The following is a 15,403-nucleotide window of genomic DNA, read 5'->3' on the forward strand; positions in this document are numbered from 1 at the left end:
GATCAAGTTATATTAGCTGGACTCTTCTTGTGTGTTGGCACACACTGCATATTTTCCATGGCACGTACACCTCAGTAAGAATTTTTTTTATTGGTGTCCAATTTGTGTTTTGCTCGCATTCTCTGTATGTTTTGTATAAACCTAACAGGCTTGAGAATTTAATGATCAGATTAGATTACTGCAGTTCTTATGATGCATCATGATTCACCATGGTCAAAGGCTCCTTTTAAATCTGTACTTGTGAACTTGCAGCTCAGTTACAGTAGAAGTGCTTTTGTGAACGATTAAGATACCCATTACTATGGCAATGAGATAGTCTCATTACTAGTTTGTCACCCATTGGCAACTAGGGTATTTTTTGAACTCCTATTGTCATTTCAATCACAAAGGAATGTTACTTGAACTTTAACCAAAAGAAATGAATTCTTAGAAAGAATGAAATCACCTTTAGAATAGGCAAGGGGCTAGTCAGTGGGGTAGGGAAGAGTTGCAATAGGCCATGAAAAAACAAATTCACCAAGAAAGTAGAAAAAGATGAATGGATGGATTGACGGAGCAGGGATGTATACACTCCTATTACTTGCAAGATGGCAAGTTGCTTTGTTTTTCAGGTTCTTGTAGCAAGGCAATAACTCGCCCGGGCCAACCTCATGAGAGGAATTTCCTTGCTCTGGCATATGTACCTATGACATGACATTAGCAATTTTGTTGATAACGTATCTGCTAGAAGATTTATGTGCTCGTAATGTTGGATGGACTGCAGAGATGTATAGTTTAATAAGTTGTATGAGTGACCTATTCTTTCCTGAATGTGCCCTGATAGTTTTCAAAACTGAATCTGATTTTAGAAATAAAAAATGTTGATCTTTCTGATAGAATTTAAACTAACGATCAATCAGGAAATTTACATCAAGTTAATATAAACAGTCTAGTTTAAAACACCCCATCATTTTTATTGCTGTCCTACACAATGTTCACATAAATCTTCCAGCACCAACAGTAAAGCTGCCAATGTCACATATACATCAAGGCAAGAAATTTAATCTTGCAAAATTGCTTGGGGCAAGTTACTTCCTTGTTAGGATGGACTCTTAAGGGGTAATTTTAACCCCCAAGAACGGGTGGGTTGGGGGCGGGTAGGAGGTTAAAATAAAAGCTCTTTGGATCGGGACCGCATCCCGGTTCCAATGCCCCCACTTCCGGGTTTGACCCAGGTGTGTTTGGAGGCGTGGGTACTTAATTCTTTGTGTATTGCAAAAGTTAAATGAATTTATCCTTACCTGATCGGGTTTCCCATCGCTTCCGATTCACGTCAGGTGAGATTAGGCAGGAAGGGCCGAATCTATGAGGTGAGTGCCTTTACTGCACTGCTTGCAAGCCCAAAGGAGCAGGAGTACCTCTTCCAGGCCCAACAAGCTCACCTGGTGCAACATGGCTCTGCGATCAGCCGACACCAATCCCCCCCACCCCCCCCCCCCCACCGATGCTAGATTCCTCCACCGATGCTGGAACACCCCCTCCCCCCCCCCCCCCCATCGCTGGACCCCACCCCGATCCCAATGCTGGACCCCCCCCTCCCCCCGATCTCTGACACTGGACCCCCCCCCAATCCTCCTTGCCGGACCCCCCTGATCCCCGATGTCACACTGCCCCCCCCATCTCTGAGGCTGAACCCCCCCCCCCACCGATTTCACCCACATCCCAAACACCTATCCCACGCCCCTTCCAATTTTTTCCAGTGCCGACGATCTCTCTCCCTCCTGCCCCCTCTCTGATTCACTGCTCCTTTCCCTTCAGATAGGCAGCCAGCCTGTCAATCTGGCTGCCTGGCACACACAAATACTCACCCTCTATTGAGTTGCAATCGCAGATTGAGAGACACTTGTTTGGCTTCCGGGTTCCCCACGTGAATAGCTAGGGACGGGCTGGGTTCTCGGCTCCGAGTTAAAATCATGCTCTTAATGTCATCTTCTGTCTAACACTGAGTATAAAGGACAATGTAAATAATGCAAGATGGCATCCATTTCATATTGTCAAATATGAAAATCGAAGCTTATGATCAGTATTGTCCTGTTTCTACAAAGATTGTTTCAAATGCAAAATGATTCTGAGGTAGGTCTAGGTCTGGCCTTAATAGCCTTACTTAATAGGCAGGAGAATTATTCCCAAGTAATAACTGAAAATTCTAAGTGGTTTAACTATCTTGATTGAATCTAGAGTCAGCACCATGGAAACAAAGATTAAGCAATAAATAATGCTGAAAATTCAGCCGAATGCTTTGAGCAGTTTTTGGCATACGATGTGAATTTTCACTCGTCTGAGGCAGAGTGTCCATACCCAGTGCCAATGTTAATGGGAAATAATTTTTCTTAATGCTGCCAGATCTTGGTAATCTGTACTGTCAATCATCTTCATTTGTTGTCTGACCAAAGTTTAGGCAAACAGAAGTGTTGAAAGTTCAATTTTCGGCTATTAACATAATTCTGTCTCAAACATCCTGGTCGAACAAAGTGTTATACTAATAACACACTGCACCACTGTGGACTGATTAAACATATTTTTGCTCCCATGGTTTTCGACACAAAAGTTCTTGATTTCACCGTGGCTCTTTGGGGAACATACTGAGTGAAACATTTTCCCAGAAATTAATGAGTGAGTCAACGCAATAGTGCTCTTGTGCATTTATTAGAGCTCATCTGGCTTAAGAGTGGCAGAAGTAAAGGCAGAGACAGACGTCTGTGAGAAGTTTGATTGCCTACATTCTCTAATGCAAAATGAATAATTTGAATTTTCTGGTTATGTAGCCATATCTGTGTAATAATGACCATTTGGTTGTGGAGTAAGATGTTCATGCCAATGTTTTATTTCCCTTCATTGTTTAGAATTATTGATTTTTGTGCTAATCACAATTCATTAAGCATGTACCATATGCCAACATTCGATTAAATATCTTAATAGTCTTATTGGCAATGATAAAATAGCAAGTCCTGCTCGCAGCAATGATTTTGCTGCCAGGAACTGATTTAGCTGAGGTCAGAAAATCCTGAACTCACCGGCACCCCACTCATTTCACTCAGTGTTCAAAATTACAAGTCTGTTTGTCCTCCAGTTTCAATTTCTCTCGGAATGTGCGCGAGCTTTGTTATGTTAGGCGTGGCATTCAGATAAGGTCATAATGAGACTGCCCATGCTTTTCCTGTTTTGCCAACCAATTCAGCTCAGCACTCTCACAATTTAAAGTGGGCAGTACTGACCAGTCATGTTCTTGCATCTCTTAAAGTTGTACTGCTGTCCTTATCTGTTGGAAGGAAAGAAAGAACATTTATAAAGCGTCTTTCAGTATGATCCAAAGTGCTTTGCAGCAGACTTTTGAAGTGTAATCACTGTTGTAATGTAGGAAATGTAGCAGTCAGCTTGCACACAGCAAGATCCCCCAAACAGCAATGAGATAATGATTAGATAATTTGTTTTTAGTGATGTTAGTTGAGGGATAAATATTGGCCAGGACACTGGGGAGAACTCCCCTGCTCTTCTTCAAATTGTGCCATGGGATCTTTTACATCTACCAGAGAGGGCACATGGGGACTTGGTTAACATCTCATCTGAAGGACAGCACCTCTGAAAGTGCAGCACTCTCTCCTTCAGCACTGCACTGAGGTCAGCGTGGATCATGTGCTCATCGAGTCTCTGGAGTGGGTCTTGAACCCGCAACCTTCTGAGTCAGAGCTGAGAGTGCTAACACTGAACCAAGGCTGACATCTAAGTGATTTCTTAAAACTACTGTTCCTTTCTTTTTGTTGCCATTCCATTTAAAGTTATGGGGATTGCTTTGAAAGTCTCCCCCCCCCCCCCCCCCACCCCCGCCTTTACTGGATTTGATTCAAGATGATGAAGAAGAACAAAGAAGAGGAAGAGCTTGGTTAGGGGTTAACAATGGGTCATTACAAGTTTTAGTGAGTAACAAAACCTATTGATTTACACACAGTTTTGCTGTTTTTGATCTGTGCGCTGAAATATGGGCTATATCTCCCACCCCTCAGCCAGCCAATCGAAGGGAGAAGCATGAATCCACTTAATCAGCTGTGGACTGCAAGTAGCAGAGAGTTAAGCACCAAAAATAGTACTGGGAAGGCAAAGGCAGATATTTACCCAGCAATATTGTTGTAAGATTGGGTATTTCAGAGTGAGGAAAGTCAGTTTGGCAGGGCAGACTCTGGAGATCCTCCTGCAAGCACCAGCCAGCCACTACCATCCCAGACGTAGCTCACTCACATGAAGGGTCGCTCGCTGTGCACTGTCCAAGGAGATCTATAGCAACCAGAATCCTAGGAGGCTTTCAGTGCAACCCAATTGCGAGCCAGCTCATTTACTCTTTCCACAGAATTACTGAGGAGTGAAAGGTTAGGTGCTAGACATGTGAAGCAAAGCATGAGCACCAAGGGGCAACACTAACTTAAGCGCCTATATTCACATTCTATATAATGGAGTAATAAATGCCTGCACTTGATTTGTGCCGAGTATTCATTTGTCATTAATTTTAGAATACATTAAGAAACCAACATAAATTGACAATAGGTGCTAATTGAAGGACTGAATATGAAAGCGTAGGGCAAAGTGGTTTGGGCACTGAGTAGATATAGCTGTGACACTCCTTAGCAGGTACCTGAAATTAGTGCCCAGCACACCAGTCTTCCTCGCATGTATTTCTTCTATTATACAGTGTGTGAATAAAGGCAGCTTGAGTTAGTATTGTTCCTTGGTACTGATGCATTGCTTCAGATGTGTGGCACCTTGCTGGAACTGTTGCTAATTCCTCAGTGGCATTTTCTCGCTCCTACTCTACAATGGTTTTGCCATCCTGGTCATTGAGCTACATATTGAGGTATCTTTTTCAGGATGAAACTATGTAACATACAATAGACTAGAATCATTTTGGTAACCTTTGGGGTTGTTTATACCCATCCCGTCTAGTCATGTGGCCTAGATGTTCTGATCGATGTCAGGAAATGGGATGGAGGTCTGTGATACCAGATCTTCATCCCCTTGTGTAGCTGTCCATTTTCAGCCATTATTTTTCAATAGCAGCAAGAGGCGCTTGCTCACTTCTGAATGATACCATTTTCACTCTTTCCTCCTCCAATGTTGTCCATAGTATCTGGGCATTGTGGAAAAGGTGGAAGAAAATTTTAAGAGCCCAGCATCAATAATTTACAGCATCTATTTAAAGATTATTTCTGACTAATTTTTGAGATTTTTTTAAACATTTTTTTCCCACATTGTCAACTAATTTGACATCTGCCGTTGTACCATTTGCCGTGGGTCTGCAATTTTGCCCCCTGCAGTTTCAGACAGGCATAGTGGGTTTCCCATTGGGAATTCCTCTGTATCTTTACTCTTTAGAAAAATAGAGGAGGAGCAACAGAGGAATGCCAAGCTAGTCAGGCAGCACCATAGGCGCACAGAACACATTCGCCGATACCCCTACACCAGGACATGTAAGCGCCTGTGCCTGTATTTTTCTGAGAAGCTGTGCTTGGAGATGCTTCACTTTACAAAGGAAGCCAACAACTGAGTTATCCCACATGCTCATCCCTGCTCTGCCACGGTTATTAAGGTCACAACTACCCTTAACCTTCAGGCTGCCACTTGGGACATCAGAAACATTGGCCAAATAATTGTGTGCAGATGTCACTAAGCAAGTCAATTTTGCAAGAGCAAACAATTTTCCTTCCCCCAAGGCCAACCAGCAGCAACTTGATAGGACACTACAATTTTACAGAGTGGCAATATTCCTGAAAGTTCAAGGAATCACAGATGGCATCCACATGGTCATACCTGCTCCTTTGCGCCATGCTGCTGTCTATGTCAACAGAAAAGGATTCAACTCAATGTACAGCTCGTTTGCAACCAAAAACACTGCAGTATGCATGTGAATGCTCTGCGAACCTGGGAGCTCTCTGTCCTACTGCAGATCTGCCAGACAGTTTTTTTCTGAACATTAGTTGCTACAGCACAAATAATTCTGATGATGCCTGCCCCTCTAACCTGCAGCAGGCCTTTAAGTTCTTCAGCAGCATGGTTAAATTCACCGATCCCTCATTCCCAGTGAGGAACCTTTCTTGAAGGGAGTATAGGTACCGCTGCCTGCTGGGGGAACACACACACACACACACACACACACACACAATAGGATGTAACTTTCTTGACAGTCCGACTACATTAACAGAAAATTTGATATTTTAATATTAAGATTAAAGCAGTTTTATATCAAATGATGCACTGTTTTGTTCATATAAGAGTGCTGGACCTCTCCTGAATGTGTCAGGACTTCCCACCTCCTCTTGGGATGCTTCCAGTTTCAGGCTGCTGATGGTGTGTAGAGTCAGGCGTTTCTGCTCACAAAGGTAATTGCTATTCCATCCTAGTATGTCCTTCATGTCTCCTCCTAAGAGTTTAAGACTGAATTCAGGCTTCTATCTATTTTTAAAACATCAAAGTATAATATCAAATTTTTCAAATGGAACCTCATCAAACAGCATTGTATTGATCTTTCACTTCTCCTGAGAGATCATATCCTGAATGTTCTTAATTGTTCCTGAAACTGAAGTCTGGTTGCCTGATAATTGACTCAAAAGTTGAGTCTAATGTCATTGGATGTGTACAGGATATAGGAAGTGCTGGGTCATTTTGTTTCTGTAGCAACAATGCAAAAATATTTTGTTGCCATTATTACATATGCTTATTGGCAGTTCCCACATTGCCACTTTGGTTTAACTATTGGCCACTTTGGAAGGACAAGGACATGAGAAAAAACAAAAAAATCTCTAATCTACACATATTTCTATATGCATTGTCGATTAAGAAATCATTATATTTTCATACCTAACCATAGTTTTGTGTATAGGTGTAAACCTACCTAGCATGCAACAATGGTGCATTGCTTTTCTTTTTGAAGAGGTGGCAGCTGCTTATGGAGGATATTTACAGCACTGCAGCAAGACTATACTGTTTTATAAAAGCAGACAAGTCTAAATGTCGTTCTTTCATTCGCACTTCAGATCCTGTGAGTTTGGTCCTGTGACTACTGTATGGACAGTGTCACTAAAATCTATGCACTATACACATTTTAAGATGGCATTACAACCTCCCACAGCACCGTTGGGCATTCAGATCTGGCAGTTTACATATATGGGGTGCACCTGGATCTAGTTTCTTCTGTATTTGGACAGAATACTTGGTGGGCCACTCCTGCATAGTCAAGCCTCAGCCTCGGGGGGGGGAGGGATGAACAGGTCAGGTGGGGAGAAGAAAAAACTTGCATCGTTTCACAGTGAAATTTTTCTTATCAGCTGAGTCTAGAGTATCATTTGCTTTAAAAATTCTGGATCAGTTTTGCTCGCTTGTTGTTCCTCTCAACTGCCAGCCCTCCCTAAAAAATATAGAGAAGTTATTGGGCTCTATGCCATATGTTGGGTAGAGTTATATTTTTTAAGCAGTTACACTAGTTTGCTGCACCTATTCTGTACACAGAGTGCACTGTGTTAATAATATGTAATTGACCTACGTGCAAATCAATGATAGTGCTAATCATATCACAAGAGCTATTTAATGAACCAATTCTGAGGAACTAGTAAGTGTTCAACTATGGGGTTAATAATGTATTGAAAATACAATTTTAATAACAGCAGGTAGGTGAAATACCCTGAACAGGGTGTTTGGAAAGTTGACAGTGTTTCTGAAAGCTTTGTATTTATTCAGAAGAGGACATAGGTCCACATGATACATAGATGAGGGAGTGTGGGGGGGGGGGAGAGACTGGTATTTTGCTTCATCAATTTCTCCTGAGCAGTTTTGTTTTGACAATTATGTGAAGTTCCATAGCTCCTTGTTTAAGCTTGTTTGAGAATGATGTTGCCATTGGCGGCTGGTTGACTGTTAAGTAAATGTGTTGATATGTGGAGATACCCCATCCTCATCCAGGCTAATGTTTGTGTGATAGATATTAAATAACTGATACTACGGTAAGCAATGTAAGAATCTATAATGATCAGAATTCATTTGTTACCTTCAAAATGAGATTCAGTAGCATTGGTCACTCAAGGGCTTCGTTACAGTGTAGCCCAAGGATGTACTGTCATACCTTTGTTAAATGTGTGTTATGCAATCAAGCCACTGGATATCAGTACCTATCTGGTAACACTGCTGAAGAGGATAATGTGGTTGTTCAGTGTGTGGATTGTAAAACAAAATAGAGTTAGTTGAAACATTTGTTGCATCTTTATTCAGAACCACCATAGGTTAAAAAATCTATGGGCACTAAATTGGGCTATGTAGCGCCCATTGTTTCGGCGCTACACGGTCTCTCCGACATCCAAGATGGCGTCTTTGATGCGCACGCACATTTCCTGTGTGACGTGCGCTAGATGCCATCTTGGTATGGGAGTTAGCACAGGCGCAGATAATGAACGCTGGAATCGTGTAAAGTAGGAAGAAAATGGCTTTAATCAGTGTGCAACGCTGATTTAAAGTGATAAGTCCCAAAATGGTGTCTAACGCTCAACTCAACGCACAGTCTTAACCTCGACCATCTGAACATGTCTTCGAGTGCCTGGAGGAGCCCCCCCACCAGCGCTATTTAAAGGGACCAGGCAGGATTTACAGGTTAGTGGCTGGATTATTGCTTCTGGCTGCCAAGACATTTGTAGCTGTTTTTGGAGGTCTCCTAGACTGCAATACTAGGACGCGGGGACATAGCCTAATATTTAGAGCCAGGACTTGCATGAGTGAAGTTAGGAAATGCTTCTACACTCAAAGGGTGGGAGACGTTTGGAACGCTGTTCTGCAGACAACAGTTGATGCTAGCTCACTTGTGAATGTTAAATCTGAGATTGATAGATTTCTGTAAACCCAAGGGTATTAAGGGATTATGGGGCTAAGACGGGTATATGGAGTTAAGTCACCGGTCCACATGATCTCATTGAATGGTGGATCAGGCTCGACAGGCTAAATGCCACTGCCACTTGCTGCCTCTTGATACGCGCCACCTTCTCCTGCAAGAAAGCAGGACGTGTGTCTGGATGATGTGCCTATCATGGTTGAATAGCTGCCAGTGTGTGTGGCCTGTGAGTTGTGGGTGGGCGGCTTGAAACAGTGGTAATGTGTAAGGATGAGAGGAAGCATCTGATTGGAAGAGTTGAGTACTGATGGAAAGAGTTTATTGGTATGTGGGGGATGGGGGGTGTAGTGTGTGGTGTAGTTTGTAGGAGACACCACTTGACAGTTGACCTCGCTCACCTTGACCACTCATGTCAAAGCATTGAACTTCTTCCTGCACTGCATCCATGTTCATGATGCTGTGCGTCTAGCATTGACTTCGTCCCCGGCTGCCTCCCACTGCCTTTTGAGTATATGTCTGGAGGGCCTCTTGCATCCCCCTACCCCCCTGCAGATATAGGATGGCCCTCCACCTCTTGCACCCAAGGTCTCTAGTGCATCAACAGAGAACCTTAGTGCATGCACTCTTGCAGGCTTGGTACCAACTCAGATCAGCAGATTGGTGAGGTCTGGCGTGCAAATTGGAGGATGTGGGATTTAGTAGTGCGCAACCTTTATTCAATGTTTTAACTTAACTCATCAGTGTGTAAATGTAGGGATGGGGACCTGCATCTGAGTTTAACATGTGCGATGTCTGATCTCCGTTCAGACTCTGTGCAGACAGTAGACTGTTATTTTCAGCAAATAACAGGTACCAGCTACCTTTAAGAGATTTCTAAGAACCATCCTCCCTTTAAGAGATTGAGCTCCCTCTGGTGGTGAAAGTGCGAATTGCATTGATTCCATGTGCAAGGCCTGAAAAGGAACACTGATTGCAGGTAAGTCCTTGAGTGCCTGCGCGGGGGCCATTGGGCACGGGGTAATAGCACATCACGCTACCTACATCCAAAAATAGCCCCTATCGAATTTTTCCCCTTATACACCTTGATTTTACTTTTTATACTGAGTAACCACCGTTTGTTTATGTTGCCAGTTACTTTAATAATTCACCGGGATGCTTTCCATTCCCAGTCAGTGGGGTCACGCTGATTCATCGGGAGTGATGGTCATGGTGATTTTTTTTCAAAGTGTCCTGGCTGATGTAACTGCTCCAGTAATGTTTGCAGTTAGTCTATCACACATCTGCTTAGTGTATACCTGGGCCATGACTGTCATGTTGATCAGGAGAATGTATAAACAACAACATCAGAAGGATGAATGTGTTTATAGGCGATCCTTTCTTCATGAGAAAATAAAGCTGCAGTAAAGGATGGCGGGGTGGAAGGTGATGGTGGGGGGGGGGGGGGGGGGGAAGGGATTGCTGTGAACATGAAAACTGCACCACTTACTTGATTAAAGGTCAGTGCCTCGGATAGCAGATATCCAGCTATTCAGACACTTGGGGCTCAATTTTAAAAGCAAAGTCGGGGGGCGGGGGGGCAAAGAAAATTGGAGAAATCCGGAGCCGGCAGGATTCCCGGCTCCAATGCGCTGAAGAATACGCACGACCCAGAGTCATCTGGGTGCGTACGCCGTTCCCGAACCCGAAAGTCCCGCCAGCAATTAAAGCCGGCGGGACGATATTTAAACAAGCAAATTACCTCATTGAGATATTTAATGTAGTTTATTTTTGGCATATTGGCCACTTAAAAAGATTTTGATCTTACCTGGGCGGCTTTCCCGCAGCTTCCGATTCACGCCTGGTGAAACCAGGCCAGATCAATGAAAAATACACGAAATAAATAAAATTACATTTCCCCATTGTAAAAAGAAATATTCCTTACAAACGATGTCACCTGCAGCGATCTGCTCCGATGTCTGATGTCTCTCGTCTCTTCCCCCCACCCCCCCTTCGATGTCCAATGTCTCTTTCCCCCCCCTCCCAACCGATGTCCAATGTCTCTTCCCCCCCCCCCCACAACCGATGATATCTGATGTCTTCCCCCTCCCCCTCCAATTTTTGTCTCCCCCCACCACCACCCCCCCCCCCCCCCCCCCAGCAATGGCCAATGAGGTCTCCCCCTCTCTCTCTCTCTCTCTTTCTCCTCCCCCTCCCACCCCTTTCAGATGTGCAGCTCCTGTTGGCAGCCAGCCTATCAATCAGGCCGGCTGCCGGGCGCGAAACCCGGAAGAGGCTTTAATTGGCTCATTAAGGTTGCAATCAAATCGCAACCCGCCGACTTCCCTTCCGGGTTTGGCGCCTGCAAATCACCCACCCCTCCCCCCGCTGCCATCCCACCACCCTTTTAATATTGAGCCCTTGGACGTCATTTATAAATGGGACGCGGACTATGAGTTATTTTCCAATGTGACATAACATTTCTCTCTTCATACCACACATCATATCTGAAAACTGTCACCAGATATGTTTCAAATTTTGTCTGATTCCGCTCCTGTGATGTGCCTTGGGATGTTTTACTACATTAAAGTCACTATATAAATGAAGCCTGTTGTTGTTTCTGACAGAATTTTTTGGCCTCCTGATTTGCTTCTGAGTATTGCCTCTTCCCAAAGGGCACTACAATTGGTTTCAATACTCCTGAGCTAGGGAGGTGCATGTATGGAACCAAGGACAGGATCAGGCTCAGTCCAGATGCCCTCCTTGGTCAAATAGCCTGGTAACAGTGTACATGAAAAATGGCCACTTCTATGAGGCAGAGGAGAGTTGTTGGCATCTATGATACTGCAGTACAGCATGAATTAGCACCTTCAAAAAAGCAAAAGAAGGAGATAGTTTGGAAAAGAAGGTGATTGTCTATAGTTGCCCTTATAATCTTCAATCCCATTCTTAGCTAAATACTTATCCACAATTTTAAAAGGACTTAATCAACATAGTTTTAACTGCTTTTAATGGGAGTCTATTCCACATGTGTATCACTCTATCAGCAAAAGTGACCTCTCTCCTGATCATTAAATGAAAACTAGAACTGCCTGGAATTGTCACGCAAACAACAAACCATTACCATCATCACAATTTGCAAATAGAGAACCAGCAGACTCTTTATGTTCTGTATAACTGATGAGATGCACTGAGGGGAGAGGATATCAGTGTGAAGCAGCAATCAGCTGCTGTGTGATTGCAGACAGGTCTTGTCATGAAGTAGCATCTTTTTTTAATTAAAGTATTTACTGGCATTCCATTGGGTTGACATTAAGCTTACACTTTGTGTAGAGATCTAACAACAATGAATCGGAGTTTAAAAAAAGCTTCTTGTTTCTACAGGTGAAAATGTATCCAGGCTGCATTGCATGTGTGCGATGTTTGGTGTGTGCGTTGTGTGTTACAATGGTCGGCAGCTGCTGTGTGATTAAAAGCATTCAAGGCCTGTACTTAACACAGTTCGCATGCGAGTCAGTTAGAGAAATCTGCTTTTCAATTTCATTACCTGATCTTACTGTGCCTTATTTGAACTACACATCTGCATGAGTTGTGCGGAAAAAAATGGAACAAACAGGCTCATTATACAAAGGTATGAAATCCATATAGAGATGGTACCTTCAGCATATAGTATGTCCAGTGACTGTGTTGTAATAATGAACAAAGCAAATAGAATGCTAAATATGGGGAAAGACCAAGAAAATGGGATTAGTCTGGATACCTCTGGAGTGGAGCTACCAGTGGCTCAGGCACTCTGGCCAAATTGGGCTCCTTCTGTGCTTTATAATTTTTTTTCTCTATAGTTAAAACAGAAGAGTACATGCCAGAGGAAGTCATGTTCAAACTATACAGTGCTCTGGTCAGACTACAGCTGAGCACTGTGTTCCGTTTGATCACTCAGGCTCAAGGGAGGAATTCAAACCCTGGAGATGGTGCAGAGAACTGAGTTGTAAGAAAAGATTGGAAAAACTTGGGCTTTCAGACAGACATGAAGGAGATAGTGGAGAAGGGATATCATAGAGGTAAATAAGGTAGTAATGGTTTAGAAAGAGTAAATCTAGAACAATATGCCAAATTAAACCGTGACAGTGGGACAAGGGAGACATAATGACAAATCCCCAGGACCAGATGGTTTCCATCCTAGTGTTTTAAAGGAAGTGGGTGTGAACATTGCAGATGCCCTAACTATAATCTTCCAAAGTTCTCTCAATTCACAAACCGTTCCTTTAGATTGGAAAATTGCACATTTCACTCTGCTATTCAAGAAAAGTGAGAGGGGGAAACTCTGGAATTATAGACCAGTTAGCCTAATATCTGTTGTCGGGAAATTATGGATAGAGTGACTGAACACCTTGAAAATTTTCAGCTGATCAGAGAGAGCCAGCATGGATTTGTAAAGGGTCTGATAAGCCTGATTGAATTTTTGAAGTGTTGACTAAAGTAGTGGACAGGGGAATGTCCATGTTTATATGGACTTCCAGAAGGATTCGATAAAGTCCCTCATAAGAGACTGTTAGATAAGGTTGAAGCTCATGGAATTGAGGGCAAATTATTGACCTGGTCAGGAAATTGGCTAGGTGGCAGGAGACAGAGAGTAGGGGTAATGGGCAAGAACTCAAATTGGCAGGATGTGACTAGTGGTGTCCCACAGGAATCTGTGTTGGGGCCTCAGCTATTCACTGTATTTATTAACGACTTAGATTATGAGATAGAGAGCCACATATTCAAGTTTGCCAATGACACAAAGATAGGCAGCACTGTAACGGTGTAGATGGAAGCATAAAATCACAGAAAAATATTAACAGATTAAGTGAATGGGCAAAACTGTGGCAAATGGATTTCATTGTAGGCAAGTGTGAGGTCATCCACTTTGGACCTAAAAAGGATAGATCAGAGCACTTTCTAAATGGTGAAAAGCTCGAGACATTGGAGGTCCAGAGAGACTTAGGGATCCATGAACATAGATCATTAAAATATCATGGACAGGTATAGAAAATAATCAATAAGGCTAATGGAATCCTGGCCTTTATATCTAGAAGACTAGAATACAAGGGAGTAGAAGTTATGTTACAGCTAAACAAAGCCTTGGTGAGACCACACCTGGAGTAGTGTTCAGTTCTGGGCACCGCACCTTAGGAAGGATATATTGGCCTTGGAGGGAGTGCAGTGTAGATTTACTGGAATTATATTTGGACTCCAAAGATTAAGTTATGAGGAGAGATTACACCATCTAGGGTTGTATTCCCTGGAATTTAAAAGATTAAGGGGTGATTTTATCGAAGTTTTCAAGTTACTACAGGGAACTGATAGGGTAGATAGATACTATTTCTGCTGGTTGGGGAATCCAGGATTAGGGGACGTAGCCTAAAAATTAGAGCCAGGACTTACAGGAGTGAAGTTAGGAAACACTTCTACATGCAAAGGATGGTAGAAGTTTGGAACTCTCTTCCGCAAATGGCAGTTGATGCTAGCTCAACTGTTAATTTTAAATCTGAGACTGATAGATCATAGAATTATAGAAATTTGCAGCACAGAAGGAGGCCATTCGGCCCATCGTGTCTGTGCCGGTCGAAAAAGAGCTATCCAGCCTAATCCCACTTCCCAGCTCTTGGTCCGTAGCCTTGTAGGTTACGGCACATCAAATGCGTATCCAAGTACTTTTTAAATGCGATGAGGGTTTCTGCCCTTTCAGGCAGTGAGTTCCAGACCCCCACCACCCTCTGGGTGAAAAAATTTCTCCTCAACTCCCCTCTAATCCTTCTGCCAATTACTTTAAATCTATGCTCCCGGGCTATTGACCTCTCTTAGGGAAATAGGTCCTTTTTATCCACACTGTCTAGGCCCTCATAATTTTATACACCTCAATTAAATCTCCCCTCAGCCTCCTTTGTTCCAAAGAAAACAACCCCAGCATATCCAATCTTTCCTCATAGCTAAACTTCTCCAGTCCTGGCAACATCCTTGTAAATCTCTGATTTTAACCTCTGTTAACCAATGGCACTAAGGGATATGGAGTCAGGTCACAGATCAGCCATGATCTCATTGAATGGCGGAACAGGCCTGAGGGGCTAAATGGCCTACTCCTGTTCCTATGTTCGTATTTCTGTTATAGTGGCAGATATTATGTCCAAGGGACGAAAGTCCCCAAGTTGGGGAGAGATACCCTCGCTTAGCAGGGCTACAGTTTGCAAAGCTACGGCCTCTGCCGCTACCACAGAGCACACGGCTCTCTCCATTACGATTGGGGCTGGGAAGTTAGCTGAGAACAAAGAGTGGGGTGGGGGGGGTACGGATCATGTTGAGAAAAGTAGAACTGAACTGGAATTAGGATAATTCTTCAAAACCGAAACAGCAGAACAAATAAAGCTTGGATTCTCTAAGGGATACAACGCTAGTTTAACATATTTATTTGAAAAATGAAAGTCCTAAGACCCAGACAGATTGTGTGTTCATTGTGGGTTTTATTGCCGTTATGAATGGCCCACATTCAAA

At 43.1% G+C, this 15,403-nt stretch overlaps 1 protein-coding gene and 1 long non-coding RNA gene across 2 annotated transcripts in view; one reads left to right on the plus strand and one right to left on the minus strand.

The window, feature by feature from the left end:
- Positions 1–1,917, minus strand: part of fgf22 (fibroblast growth factor 22) — a 165,704-nt gene extending 163,787 nt beyond the window's left edge. Inside the window, exon 1 of the mRNA XM_067968358.1 lies at positions 1,848–1,917. The gene's annotated coding sequence lies outside the window, so the exon portion shown is untranslated. The remainder of the gene's footprint in view (positions 1–1,847) is intronic.
- Positions 1–15,403, plus strand: part of LOC137299545 (uncharacterized) — a 52,031-nt gene that overhangs the window by 25,262 nt on the left and 11,366 nt on the right. The gene's annotated exons all lie outside the window — the stretch shown is intronic.

This window comes from Heptranchias perlo, chromosome 29 (assembly GCF_035084215.1).
Source record: "Heptranchias perlo isolate sHepPer1 chromosome 29, sHepPer1.hap1, whole genome shotgun sequence".
Lineage (NCBI taxonomy): Eukaryota > Metazoa > Chordata > Chondrichthyes > Hexanchiformes > Hexanchidae > Heptranchias > Heptranchias perlo.